The sequence below is a fragment of the Saccopteryx bilineata genome, chromosome 1 (genome assembly GCF_036850765.1).
Source record: "Saccopteryx bilineata isolate mSacBil1 chromosome 1, mSacBil1_pri_phased_curated, whole genome shotgun sequence".
Classification (NCBI taxonomy): domain Eukaryota; kingdom Metazoa; phylum Chordata; class Mammalia; order Chiroptera; family Emballonuridae; genus Saccopteryx; species Saccopteryx bilineata.
In genome coordinates, this window is record NC_089490.1 from 407,897,578 (window position 1) to 407,911,223 (window position 13,646).

Consider the following 13,646-nt stretch of genomic DNA (forward strand, 5'->3'; position numbering starts at 1 on the left):
TTGAACTGACGGAAACTGTCTTGATTCGTGTCTAGTGAGTTATTTTTACAGCCTGGCTGAAACTGGCGTGGGGTTGGCCTATTGTGGTTCTGTTAGGGTCAGTTATTTTCCTAATCTCCACTGAAACCAGCAGCTGCTGGTAACAACTCCCTGCGCAGGCCTGACAGCCAGGAACACTTTTCAAATTCTTACATTCTCTTTCCTGCCAGAGCTCTGCACTCCGAGAACCTGGGGAGGTGGCTCCTGGGGGTCAACCTCACAGCAGTTTGGGGCACCCCGCAGGCCAGGCCCAGAGTTTCAATCCTCAGAGAAGCCCCACCCCCCTCACCAGTGTGGGGAGCTTTTCCCTCTGGGAGTCCCCGCTGGGGAGCTGGCTCCAGCTGTGATTTCTGCCCCTGGGAAGCTGTGTCCTTCTAGGCACCAGTTCTTCCTGTTTTGGGGTTGCACTTTGCATGTGAACTTACTTCTCTGATAGAGTTAAGAAGAGGTCATGACTTTCAGTTCCTTCATCTTTTTTTCTTTCTCTCTCTCTCTTTTTTTAGAGAGAGAGAGAGAGAGAGAGAGAGAGAGAGAGGCAAGACAGGAGGGGGAGAGAGACGAGAAGCATCAATCTGTAATTGCAACACTTTAGTTGTTCATTGATTGCTTTCTCATATGTGCCCTGAAGGGAGGTGGGCTACAGCCAAATCAGTGACCCCTTGCTGAAGCCAGCGACCTTGGGGCCATTTCTATGATCCTGTGCTCAAGCTGGCGACCTTGCAGTTTCTAACCTGGGTCCTCAGCATCCCTGGTCGATGCTTTATCCACTGTGCCACCACCTGGTCAGGCTTCTCATCTTTTTTCTTATTGTGAGGATGGGCGTCATGACTTTCAAACCATTCAAGCCATGGCTGCAAGAGGGGAGGAGAGAGAGGTGGGAGTTGTTGAGAAGCAGGTGGTCGCTTCTCCTGTGTGCCCTGACCGGGAATCAAACCCAGGACTTCCACAAGCTGGGCTGACACTCTACCACTGAGCCAACCAGCCAGGGCCAATCAGCCTGGCTACATGTTTCAGCCTTTCTACTGAAAACTGGGAGTTTGTATTTTTTTTGTGTGTGTGACAGAGACAGAGAAGGACAGACAGACAAGAAGGGAAAGAGATGAGAAGCACTGATTCTTTGTTGTGGCTCCTTAGTTGTTCATTGATTGCTTTCTTATTGTAAGAATGAGACGGCACTCGAACACCAGGTGTGCAGGCTTTATTAGAGGAGAAAGACCTGCCGGGGCACTTCTCCAGGAGAAGGGCACCCAAACAGATTCTGAGGCAAGTTTTTTATAGGGTTAAGGGAAATCTCTGAGCAAGTGTGTGTTGCACCAGCAATTCTGGTATGCTCCCTTCTGCAGTTTTACGATTTCGGCTTCCTGGAACGCTTCTCCTCGGGGTGGCTGACCAGCTTCCTAGAACTTTTCTGTTTCAGGGGCGATAGTCCAGTAAGGGTGGGGTCAGATAGCCAAGCAGAACAGCAAAAGGGCAGTTTGGAAGTTTTGGTAAATTCATGTATCTATCACTTATATGTGTCTTGACTGGAAGGCTACAGCAGACCAAGTGACCCCTTGCTCTAGCCAGCCACCTTGGGCTCAAGCCACCGACCATGGGGTCATATCTATGATCCCACGATCAAGCCAGTGACCCAACACTCAAGCTGATGAGCCTGCCCTCAAGCCAGCGATCTCAGGGTTTCAAACCTGGGTCCTCTGCATCCCAGTCTGACGCTCTATCCACTGTACCACCGCCTGGTCAGGCATGGGAATTTGTATTCTATTTTAAAATTCAAATTTAAAGAACTCTTCCAGCTCCCCAATTTCCATTTGTTTTCCTAAGTAATTCATCTATTTCAATCGAGAGTGATGTTGTCATTAGCTTTTTTTTTTATTTCTGCAACCATGTATATATATATAATGGCTATTTTGAATCCCTTTCCTGTTAAAGGCAGCATGTGATTGTGCCCACAGGCAGATCCTGTGGCTTGCTTCTTTCCTGGAATACAGGTTATTGTAAAGCCAGTAGCCAGGACCACCATCACAGCCTCCTGGCCTGTGCAGGTTTGCATTTGATTCGGACAGATGGAAATGAGACAACTCCCAAGAACTTAACAGCTAACCCAGGTGCTTGTAATTTGTTCTGGTTGACTGCCCAGCCACATGCTTTCAAATGGGATAGCAGGGTAGGGACTGCTTGCTCCAATTCTGGAAGAGAATCACTAGTTAGCATAATATCAATACAATGGTACATGCAAACTGCCTCTGGCTGTTTCCATTTAGCCAGGTCAGCAGCCACCAGCCCTTGGCACAAGGTGGGGCTGTGCAAATAGCCCTGGGGTAACACTATAAAGGTCCATTGTCTCCCTTCCCAACTGAAGGCAAACTGGTCTTGATGCTCTGCAGCTATATCAATAGAGAAAAAAGCATTGGCCAAGTCTGCCACATAGTGGTAAGTCCCCAACTCATGGCTTAGCCGATCCATCATGTTAGCTATCGAGGGAACAGCAGCGTGCAAAGGGGGAACAACTTTATTAAGTTCCCTGTAATCCACTGTCATTCTCCAGGTTCCATCTGCTTTGCACACAGGCCATACTGGGGAGTTGTAAGGACTGTGTGCTGGCCGGATGATCCCCACCTTTTCTAGTTCGAGGACTGTCCCTGTGACTTCTTCATAACCACCTGGCAGGCAGTACTGTTTGGTGTTAGTCACACGCCGAGGGATGGGTAATTGCAAAGGGGAATGTGATGCGTGTCCCCGCAATACTGCCTTCACAACCCTGATCCGCAGCCGGAACTCCCCAGCTGTAGTTTCCAACCACAGTCCTTGTAAGACATCTACCCCCAAAATGTATTCAGAAATAGGAGATACATACACCTTATATGGCTTAGGAGACAGTCTCCCTATCCCAGTGGAATAGTTATTGGCTTCACTTGAACAGTTTGGCCCCCATAACCGTCAATGGCCACTGGGATCCCAGCAAACCGCTCCGGGTTCCCATAGAGAAGGGAACATTCTGCACCTGTATCCACCAAGGCCAACACCCGTTGTACAATGGAAGGGGACCAGTGGATAGCCAGTTCCACATGTGGCCTCCGGTCCCCGCCCATCCCCGTTAGACGGGTCCCTCGGCCCTTTTCCTATTCAAACTGGGTCTTGGGAGTTCTCCTCTCCCTCGGCCATCTCTATCATATAATCTTGTAACCGAGCTGTGCGCGCACCAAACGTTTTATTGGTAGCTGCTGGGGCCTTTCGTCTCAGTGGCTGGAACTTCTGTTCCGGTTTAAGCTGCCGCCAAAGCTCCAAAAGAATTTTATTAGACTGGCCATCCAATTTCCCCTTATCTGCTCCAGCCGCAATCAAGTCTACCCACTTCTGCGTTCGGGTAACCTTTACAGGTTCATTTCCCTTGTTAGTTGGGGGGGATACATAGGCAGCAGCCCTCACTACTTTATGATCCCGAGCGGCCTCCAGCTCTCCCAAATCTGCTACCATCTGTGTAACTGCATTGATGGGCTGCCCCACATAGGGGCCCAAGATAGCCACAAGTGACCCAAAAAGGGCTGACGGGGCGCTAGCAAGGACAAATTCCCTCATTTTTGCCATAAACACTTCCTCGTCTGGCCCACGAGACCCAGGGTTGAAAACAGCATTCTTCATACCTAGCTCCCGAAGGACCTTTACTAACTCACTGTAGGACTGCTACCGACTCATTGCCCCCGGCAATTCTCCAGCATTCTGCCAGACATACAAATGGTGGCCATCACCCAATCTAATAGGGTATGGTCTCCTGGGTTGCCATGGCAGTTCTGAAGACGCTGCCTCAAGGAAGAGTGTGTGGTAATGGCGGCCAATTTCTCCATCTCTGTTCCAGAGAGCATGATGCCATCCACCCCTATATCCCATAATCGTAGTAACCAGGTTACCAGGGATTCAGTAGGTTTCTGCCTAAATTGTGCCCCCAACTCCATCAGCTCCACCTGGGCATAGGGCCGGACCACAGAGTGTTCCATTACCTGGGCAGGAGGCTGTGGCTGCCCCTGAGGGACTCTTTGCTGCTGGGTTTTTACCTTCTTGGCGACCACTGCTCGGGCTCTGAGTGTGCACATGGCAGCTTCAGCCTGAGCCTTCTCATCCCCAGAAGAGGAGTTGGAAGTGCCAGCTCCCGCCACCAGGCTTGAGCCCCAGGCTGCCGCTGCCTGCCGTCCCGTGGGCCTCGCAGCCCTGACCCTGGCCTCAGCCCTGGCCTCCTGCCACAGCTGGCTCTGGGCCATCTCCAGGGCAACCTGCAGCTCACACACCTGTGATTCCTTCTCCAGCTCTCGCTCCATTTCCAGGTGAATCTCACGAACCTGGTCGGCCTCCTTCTCCGGTGCTTGTTCCAGCTCCAGGGTCGGCATCTCTTTCTCCCGTGTTTGCTCCAGCTCCTTCCGCTGCTCAGTTTGCAGGTCCTGGGCAACCTCTTCCACAGAGCTCTCAGTTTCCTCACGCCTGGCTGTAAAAGCCTGCCAGCCTACGGTCCCCAAAAGGACAGCCATGGGGAACCATAACAGGAGCCAGTCCTCCACTCCACCGCTCAAAGGTGGTGGTGGCTCCACACCCATCTGATCCGAATCCTGCCGACTATGCCAAATGTAAAGCCAGTAGCCATGGTCACCATCACAGCCGCCTGGCCCATGCAGGTTTGCATTTAATTGGGACAGATGGTAATGAAACAATAGAGCCAAGAACTGGTGGGCCATTACCTTTAATCCTAGCTTGCACCCAGTGGGCGAGAAATGCACACAGTGAGAAAATACTTCCCTTTCCATTCAGGGCTCCCAAAGCCACTGACTCATCCTTGTATTTCTAGAATCAAAGGTTTCTAGCTCACCAGCCTTATTCACCTCTGTTCCCCATCTCCTTTTCTCTGCACAAACTCTGCACAAACTGGCTTCTCCTTCAGCACTCTGCCATCTTGGCTGCTTCTCCCCTCCTCCACGTGACCTTTCTCTGCTCTCCTCCAGCATGGGCTCCTCTGCCCCATTTTATAGTGTAGAAATTAAAGCCTTAAAGCCAAGATACAAATAAGGAAGTCTCTGATACAAAGCCACTTATCTGAGGCATAAATGGGATTCCTCATAAGAGTGCACCACCCCACATCATGCAACAGTCAAGGGTGTGGGGAAAAGCTTAGTGTTGAGAAGAGCTTAGTATTAGAAGGGAGGGAAACGCTTAGTCTTAAAACTAAGCCTTAGGCTATAACCACCCTGTCTGCCCACAGCCTGTCCCCCACACCCAAAGCGAACAAACATATACATCATATTTACAAAGTTATTTGACCAACAGTCGTTTATTTAGGTTTCTTGGCATGCCTCATAAGTTTCCGTCGGGAACTTCTCAGTTTGGATACTATGTTGCAGTCTCTCAGGGTGCGGGTCTCTCCCTCTAGTGGCTTGTCATCGCTCTTTGCAAGTTTGTTTCGTGACTGCCGGGTTCCTCTTTATGAGTTCCTTTCATTAGTGTGGCGGGAGAGGCCCCGAGAGGCGGCCGGCTGCTCACTCCGTGGCTTCGCCAGTGCCCCAGTGCAGGGATGGCTCCGCACGCGAAGCCAATCGAATTCTGGCTCCTTTGAAGGAACAGCCTCTGGTGTCAGGGTTGGTATTTCCTGAACTTCGTGCTCTCTGCGAATGCAGCAGTTCCTCTGGGCAGAGTTTGGGAGCCGTCTCCTTCATCACCTGCCTCTCCTCCCTCCGGAACCTCTGGCCAGTGCTCTGGAGCTGCAGGTGCACAAGGCAAGCTCCTCTCTCAGTGACACCCGCCGTCTGAGCGCTCAGGGGATGCGAGCAGCTTGCAGCCCTCTTGGCACGGAGAGCCACCGGGTCAGGAGTCGAAGCAAAGACGACCAGCGCTCGGAGCCTGAGGCCCAGCCTCTTCTCTGTGAGTGGGAGCCTGTCCTGACTCCACCCACCTGGGACACGTCCTTAGCCGCAGGTGCCCTGGGCGGCAAGAGATGGGAAAGTGGTCTGACTGAGCAAGGGTTCTGTGCCTGAGGACCTGCAGGGGGAGGGGGGGGGAGTGGTCTGGGTTCATGTGGTGTAGACTCTTACCTTTCTCCCTAAAGTGTCACAAATGTTCTTGAATACGTGTTTCTTCATTGACTGTTTGTCTTCTGCACCATTTCCAGAGCCTTTACATCAGGGGTCACCAAAGTTTTTACACAGGGGGCCAGTTCACTGTCCCTCAGACCATTGGAGGGCCAGACTATAAAAAAAACTATGAACAAGCCTGACCTGTGGTGGCGCAGTGGGATAAAGCGTCAACCTGGAACACTGAGGTCGCCGGTTTGAAACCTTGGGCTTGCCTGGTCAAGGCACATATGGGAGTTGATGCTTCCTGCTCCTCCCCCTTCTCTCTCTCTCTGTCTCTCTCACTCCTCTCTCTCCAAAAAATCAATAAATAAAATATTAAAAAAAAACTATGAACAAATCCCTATGCACACTGCACATATTTTAAAGTAAAAAAAAACAAAACGGGAACAAATACAATATTTAAAATAAAGAACAAGTAAATTTAAATCAACAAACTGACCAGTATTTCAATGGGAACTATGCTCCTCTCACTGACCACCAATGAAAGAGGTGCCCCTTCCAGAAGTGCGGCAGGGGTCGGATAAATGGCCTCAGGGGGCCGCGTGTGGCCTGCGGCCGTAGTTTGGGGACCCCTGCTTTACATGGTTATTCAAGTAAATAATCATCAGACCTGGCCTGTTGGCTCAGTGGTAAAGCATCTATCTGTCTGGCGTGTGGAAGTCGCAGGTTTGATTCCTGGTCAGGGCACATAGGAGAAGCACCCGTCTGCTTCTCCATCCCTCCCCCTCTCACTTCTCTCCCTCTTTCTCTCTTCCCCTCCTGCAGCCATGGCTTAATTGAAGCAAGTTGGCCCCAGGCCAGACTCGCTCAGGTGCTAAAAATAACTTGGTTGCTGAGCAGTGGAGCAGTGACTCCAGATAGGCAGAGCATCACCCTGTAGGGGACTTGCTGGGTGGCTCTGGTTGGGGAGCACGTGGGGAGTCTGTCCCTGCCTCCCTGCCTCTCACTTAAAAAAAAAAAAAAGTAAACAATCATCACTAGTTTCCCTGGCGACAGGCCAGTGGGAGACTCGCATGAGGAGACGGATACTTGTCGCAGCTGATTATTTTTTTTGTCTGTCCTAGGGTATCCTGTCCCAAGTGAAACAGGTGGGAGCTGGTCCAGGTGGTGGCACCCTCTCACACCCTCTCTGCACCTGCACCGTCTCAGGGTGCACAGCACCACCAGTGGTTCCTGTGGGTGTGGATGTGCCAGCCCCAGTGGGTGGCAGAGTGAGATACTCTGGAATCACAAATGCCACCTTTACTTCCTGACCCACAGCTCCATCTCCAGAGAAATGTCGAAGACCCAGTTGTCCCTGCCGCTGAGCCCCGTCACTGCCAGTGTGAGTCATGGCTGTGTGTCACTGTATAACAGGGTGAGTTCAGGCAAGACCTCCTGTGCAGGGTGGCCAGGTGGGGGGGCGGGGTTTCAGGGCACTCGGGACCCCTGTGCACAGGGCTGAACCCCAGAGCAGGGGCGGAGAGAAACATGTCCTAGTGGGGCCTTGTGTTTCCCTTCAACTCATTTGCCTGTCCGTCGTTTCCATCCATTTATGTAATAGTGCGTGTATTCGCTTTGTGTGTCTCTCGGGACACTAAAGCGTATAAATATATATATATATAAAATTTTTTTTTTTTTGTATTTTTCTGAAGCTGGAAACGGGGAGAGACAGTCAGACAGACTCCCGCATGCGCCCGACCGGGATCCACCCGGCACGCCCACCAGGGGCGATGCTCTGCCCACCAGGGGGCGATGCTCTGCCCCTCCGGGGTGTTGCTCTGTCGCGACCAGAGCCACTCTAGCGCCTGGGGCAGAGGCCAAGGAGCCATCCCCAGCGCCTGGGCCATCTTTGCTCCAATGGAGCCTCGGCTGCGGGAGGGGAAGAGAGAGACAGAGAGGAAGGAGAGGGGGAGGGGTGGAGAAGCAGATGGGCGCTTCTCCTGTGTGCCCTGGTCAGTAATCGAACCCAGGACTTCCGCACGCCAGGCCGACGCTCTACCACTGAGCCAACCGGCCAGGGCCTAAATATATATTTTAAAAAATTTTTTTATTTATTATATTTTAGTGAAAGGAGAAAGAGAAAGGAGAAGCAGAAAGCATCAACTTATAGTAGTTGCTTCCTGTATGTGCCTTGACCGGGCAAGTCCAGGGCTTCAAACCAGTGACCTTATTTAGCATTCCAGGTCAATTAGCTTTATCCACTGTGCCACCACAGGTCAGGCCGTATAAATATGTTAACAAAATATTTCTGACGGGATATATATACACTTTACCAGTCTCTCGCCTCAGGTTCACCATGAAGCCCTGTGTGAGCAGGGAGTGAAGCCACCCTCGCCAACCTCACACGGAACACCCTTCAGCAAAGACTGGGAGATGTACCGGTTCCGGCCATTTAGTCTCTGTCTGTACATGAGCTCGCCACCAAGCATCTGACCTGCGGCTCAGTATCTACGCACAGCAGAGAATGCGAAACCAGTGCAGGAATGTCACCGAACAAATAGCAATGGCCACACAGCAAAAGCATCAACAGCCAGCCCTGGTTGGGGAGTCCTGGACTGCCACATTGCTACATTGCTATTTGAGATGTCCGGTTTCTGACCTAAAATCACTGAGTATTGACTGGAGGAGGGAAGCAGGGGATAGAGAGCGATTGAAGAAGTCCAGACACTGTGCACTTGATGAAGAGTTTATCTCACCCGTTGAAAATATGTTCCAAAACCCGAAGGAAACCATGTCTGACAAATTCAAGGAAAGTATGAGAATACTGTTTTTGCTAATTAGTGACCATAAGGAAAAAGAGAGTGAAAAGTTTTAAAGGAACCAAATAAATAAATCTGAAGTTGAGAAGCATAACGTGTGAAATGGAAAGTTAACCAGTGGGGACCAGAGAGTGTTGACCGGGCAGTGGACTTGGAGGCAGACAGTCGGGCAGAACAGAAGGCAAAACAGGCCTGACCAGGCGGTGGTGCAGTGGATAGAGCGTCGGACTGGGATGTGGAGGACCCAGGTTCAAGACCCCGAGGTCGCCAGCTTGAGCGCGGGCTCATCTGGTTTGAGCAAAGCTCACCAGCTTGGACCCAAGGTCGCTGGCTCGAGCAAGGGGTTACTCGGTCTGCTGAAGGCCCGCGGTCAAGGCAAATATGAGAAAGCAATCAATGAACAACTAAGGAGCTGCAATGAAAAACTAATGATTGATGCGTCTCATCTTTCTCCATTCCTGTCTGTCTGTCCCTGTCTATCCCTCTCTCTGACTCTCTGTTAAAAAAAAAAAAAAGAAAAAAAAAGAAGGCAAAACAGTAAAGAAGCGCGACTCGACCCTCAGGGATGTGTGGGACGCCCTGGTGGCTACAACACGGGGACAGGGTGCCCTGGAGGAGACAAGAGAGGGCATAGGATGGATATTTGAAGAGAGAATGTCTGCAAACTTCTCAGATGTGATGAAATTCTGCATTCATCCACATGTCCCAGAAGCTCCACACCTGGCAGGAAGGATAAGAGATAGCATGCAGAAAACCTCAGAGTCAAACTGTCAAAGTCAAAGACCAGCCGGCACACTCACCCTGAAGAAAGGTGGCCTCTCGTCCTCATGAGCTTTATGTGTGTTGAGGCAGTGACGTATATGTCCGACATCCCCTGCGTTGCGGGCACTTGTGCCTTTTGTCCCAGAGAGATGTCGGTTTGAACCCTTTCCCCCTTTTGCAGTGGCTCGTTGGTCTTTCTGTAGCCGAGCTGTGTTACCTGTCACCTCCCCTGTGTGCTTGCAGGAACTGGTGTGTTTTACCCCAACCTGTTGGTGTCGAACTGTTCCCAGTGTTCTCTTATCATCCTTTTATTCCTGAATATTGGTTGTAATGTCCCCACTTTCATTGCTAATTTTAGAAATTTGAGTCCTTTTCTCTTTATGTTTGATCTTTTCAAAGAGACAGCTTTTGGTTTGGTTGCTTTTCTGCCTTGGTTTGTTTATGGACAATTTAAAAAAAAATCTGCAACACTTGTCGGAGTGACATGGGTTAATAAAATGATACAGGTTCCAGGTGCACAGTTCTGTAAGGCGTCATCTGTATGGTGCAGGGTGTGTTCACCACCTCAGGTCAAGTTTCCTTCCAGCACGGCTGTTCCCCTGAGAGTCTTGATTTTTGTTTTATTTTTATTTATTCACTTTAGAGATGAGAGAGAGAGAGAGAGAAGAGGGGGAGGAGCAGGAAGCATCAACTCCCATATGTGCCTTGACCAGGCAAGCCCAGAGTATTGAACCGGCGACCTCAGTGTTCCAGGTCCATGCTTGATCCACTGCGCCACCACCCGTCAGGCTTGATTTTTGAATATTTGCTCTCGCCTTTATAATTTTCTTTTTTTTGCTATAAGCTTTCGTTTTAGTTTCATAAGGTGAAAAGTTAGATATTGTCACCTGATGTTAGTATCGCCAGGACGTGTGTCTTCTAGGCACCGTTTTCAGGGCACACGTCTTCCCGTCCCTTTACCCTCTGCCTCTTGGTGTGATCAGATCAGAAGGTTGTCACTTGTAGACTGAAAATATTTGGGTCAAGTTCCCCCCCACACACACAATCCATCCCACCCATCTGTCTTTTGTTTTATCCATTTACATTTAATGTAGTTGTTGATAAGGGAAGGGTATGTCTTTGGTTTGCCATTCTTTTCTGTGGATTGCTTCTTATTTTTTATGTTCTCCATTCCTTAGCAGCTGCCTTTTTTGCATGAAATAGGTCATTTGTATAATATTTCAACTCCCCTTTTACTTTTTTTTTTTTTTTGTATTTTTCTGCAGTTGGAAGCGGGGAGGCAGTCAGACAGACTCCCGCATGCGCCCGACAGGGATCCACCCGGCACGCCCACCAGGGGGCGACGCTCTGCCCATCTGGGGCATCGCTCTGTTGCAACCAGAGCCAGTCTAGCGCCTGAGGCAGAGGCCACAGAGCCATCCCCAGCGCCCGGGGCCAACTTTGCTCCAATGGAGCCTTGGCTGCGGGAGGGGAAGAGAGAGACAGAGAGGAAGGAGAGGGGGAGGGGTGGAGAAGCAGATGGGCGCTTCTCCTGTGTGCCCTGGCCGGGAATCGAACCTGGGACTCCTGCACGCCAGGCCGACGCTCTTACCACTGAGCCAACCGGCCAGGGCCCCTTTTACTTTCTTACTGTATTTTTTGCAAGTTACTTTCTTAGTGGTTGCCCTGGGGCTTTTCATTAACATTTGTACCTATAATGAAACCGGTCGGGATTCATCTCAACTTCGTTTCAGTGATATGCAAGCCTCTCACTCCTGTGAAGAAGCTTCACTCACCCTTCTAAATATTGTGTCTTGATGGTCACACACATGGCACCTTTATTCCTTGTGTTTAAAGAGATCTGGTATACACACCAGATTTGTAACTCTTCTCAAAGCATGTGACTTTTAAATCAGACAGATGAAAAAAGTTCGAAACAAAATAACAGGTATACCATTTTTTTTCTCTCTCCCAAAATAGTTGCCTTGACTGGTGCTAGTATGTCTTTCTGTCCGTATAAGTCACTGTCGACTGCTCTTTCATTTCAGCCTAGAGAAGATGGTGTTTTTGTAGACCAGGTCTGTCTGCAGTCGAGAACTCCTTCTGGTTTTGCTTATCTGGGAAGGTCTGAGTCTCCTTCATTTTGTGAGGTCCGCTGAGCTGGATGCGGACTTCTTGACCGACGGCCATTTTCTCTGGCACTTTGCGCGTCCTGCCTCTCGCGATCTCCGAGTTCTGCAGAGGAATCTCCCTGATTGCATTCAGGGTCCTGGTAGGTGGTGACAAGCCGCTTCCCTCATGAAGCTTCACAGAACTCTCCCCTTGACTTTCCTTTCAGCAGCTGGGTTAATATCTGTCCCGGCTGGATGTCTTTGTATCGTCCTTCTTGGAGTTGAACTTCTTGGATGGATAGATGATGGGTTTCCCTACATTTGGGAGGTTTCAGCCCTTATTTCTTCCAATAGTATTTATGTCCCTCGACCACTCCTCTGCCTGGAACACCATCGTTCATGTGATAATATGCTTTGTGCAGCCCCTAGACCTCCCCAGTCTAAATTAATTTTTCCTTATCTTTATCTTTTCTGCTTCTCACACTGGGTAATCTCAACTGACCCTTTCTTTAAGTTCACGGGTTCTTTCTCTTTTGTCTTAAATGAGTTTTCTGAGCTCCTCTATGAAGTTTTTTACTTTGGGGGCACTTTTCCACTACAAAATTTCTATTCATTCTTTTTTTGTTGATTTCTATCTTTTTATTGACATTTTCTGTTTGGGGAGACATTCTTTTCCTATCTTTCTTTAGTTTGTTTTAGATTGGTTTTTTTCTTTCTTTGAATATATTTCAGATCAAATATTTAGAGTCATTTTCTAGTAATTACAGTGTCTATAGACTCCTTCCTCAGAGACCATTTCTGTTGACTGCATGCATTTCCTGTGTATGGGCTATAGCTTCTTGTTTATTTGCATGTCTTATAATTCTTTTTGGTTGAAAACTGGGCTTTTAAAAATTATAAATGTGGCAACTTGAGAACTAGATTTAGCCTGGCCTGTGGTGGTGCAGTGGATAGAGCATTGACCTGGGACACTGAGGTTCCCGGTTTGAAACCCTGGGCTTGCCTGGTCAAGGCACATACAACAAGCAAGCAATGAACAACTAAAGTGAAGCAGCTATGAGTTGACACTTCTCACTCCCCTACCTCTCTCTGTAAAATCAACAAATAAAAATTTTAAAAAACCCCAAACACAAAAGAATGAGATTCACCCCTTCCCCTTTCTGTTGTTTCATTGCTACCGTTTCTGTTGTCCTCTTGAGTAATTCTATTACATCTGTTCGCCGTGTCTTGTGTGGTCACAGGTGTCTCTGATGAAATTTGTGGTGAGTGAATGTTTGGACAGAGATTACTTAAACTCCTGAAACCGGTAAGCCCTCCAGCTTTGCCAAGGGGTTCCATAACGTGCCGGGGCACATCTGCAACAGGCAGATGAGAAGGCTGCCGTGACCTTCTCTTCCTGCTGCACAGAGTGGAGAACACAGGACCCTGGCAGGTTTTTTTCTGAGGGCGGGAACGTCCCTACACCTGTGTTTGGCATCAGAAGAAATTCACATAACTTATAATTAACCTAGTGGTGGGATTCAGCCAGTTTGCACTGGTTCAGCAGAACCGATACCTAATTTTTGTTGAGTTTGGTGAATCGGTTGTTAAAATAGTGTTTGTAATCAGGGTTCTCTCTAAGGTGGATGCCTGGGCAGCTGCCCAATGTGGAAATCACAAATTTACATTCCTTACTCCTTTTTAACAATTTATTTTTTTTTAACAATTAACAATTTATTTTTTAATTTTTTTTATTTTTAACAGAGACAGTGAGAGAGAGGGACAGACAGACAGGAATGAAGAGAGATGAGAAGCATCAATCATTAGTTTTTCGTTGCGCGTTGCAACACCTTAGCTGTTCATTGACTGCTTTCTCCTATGTGCCTTGACCGCGGGCCTTCAGCAGACCAAGTAACCCCTTGCTG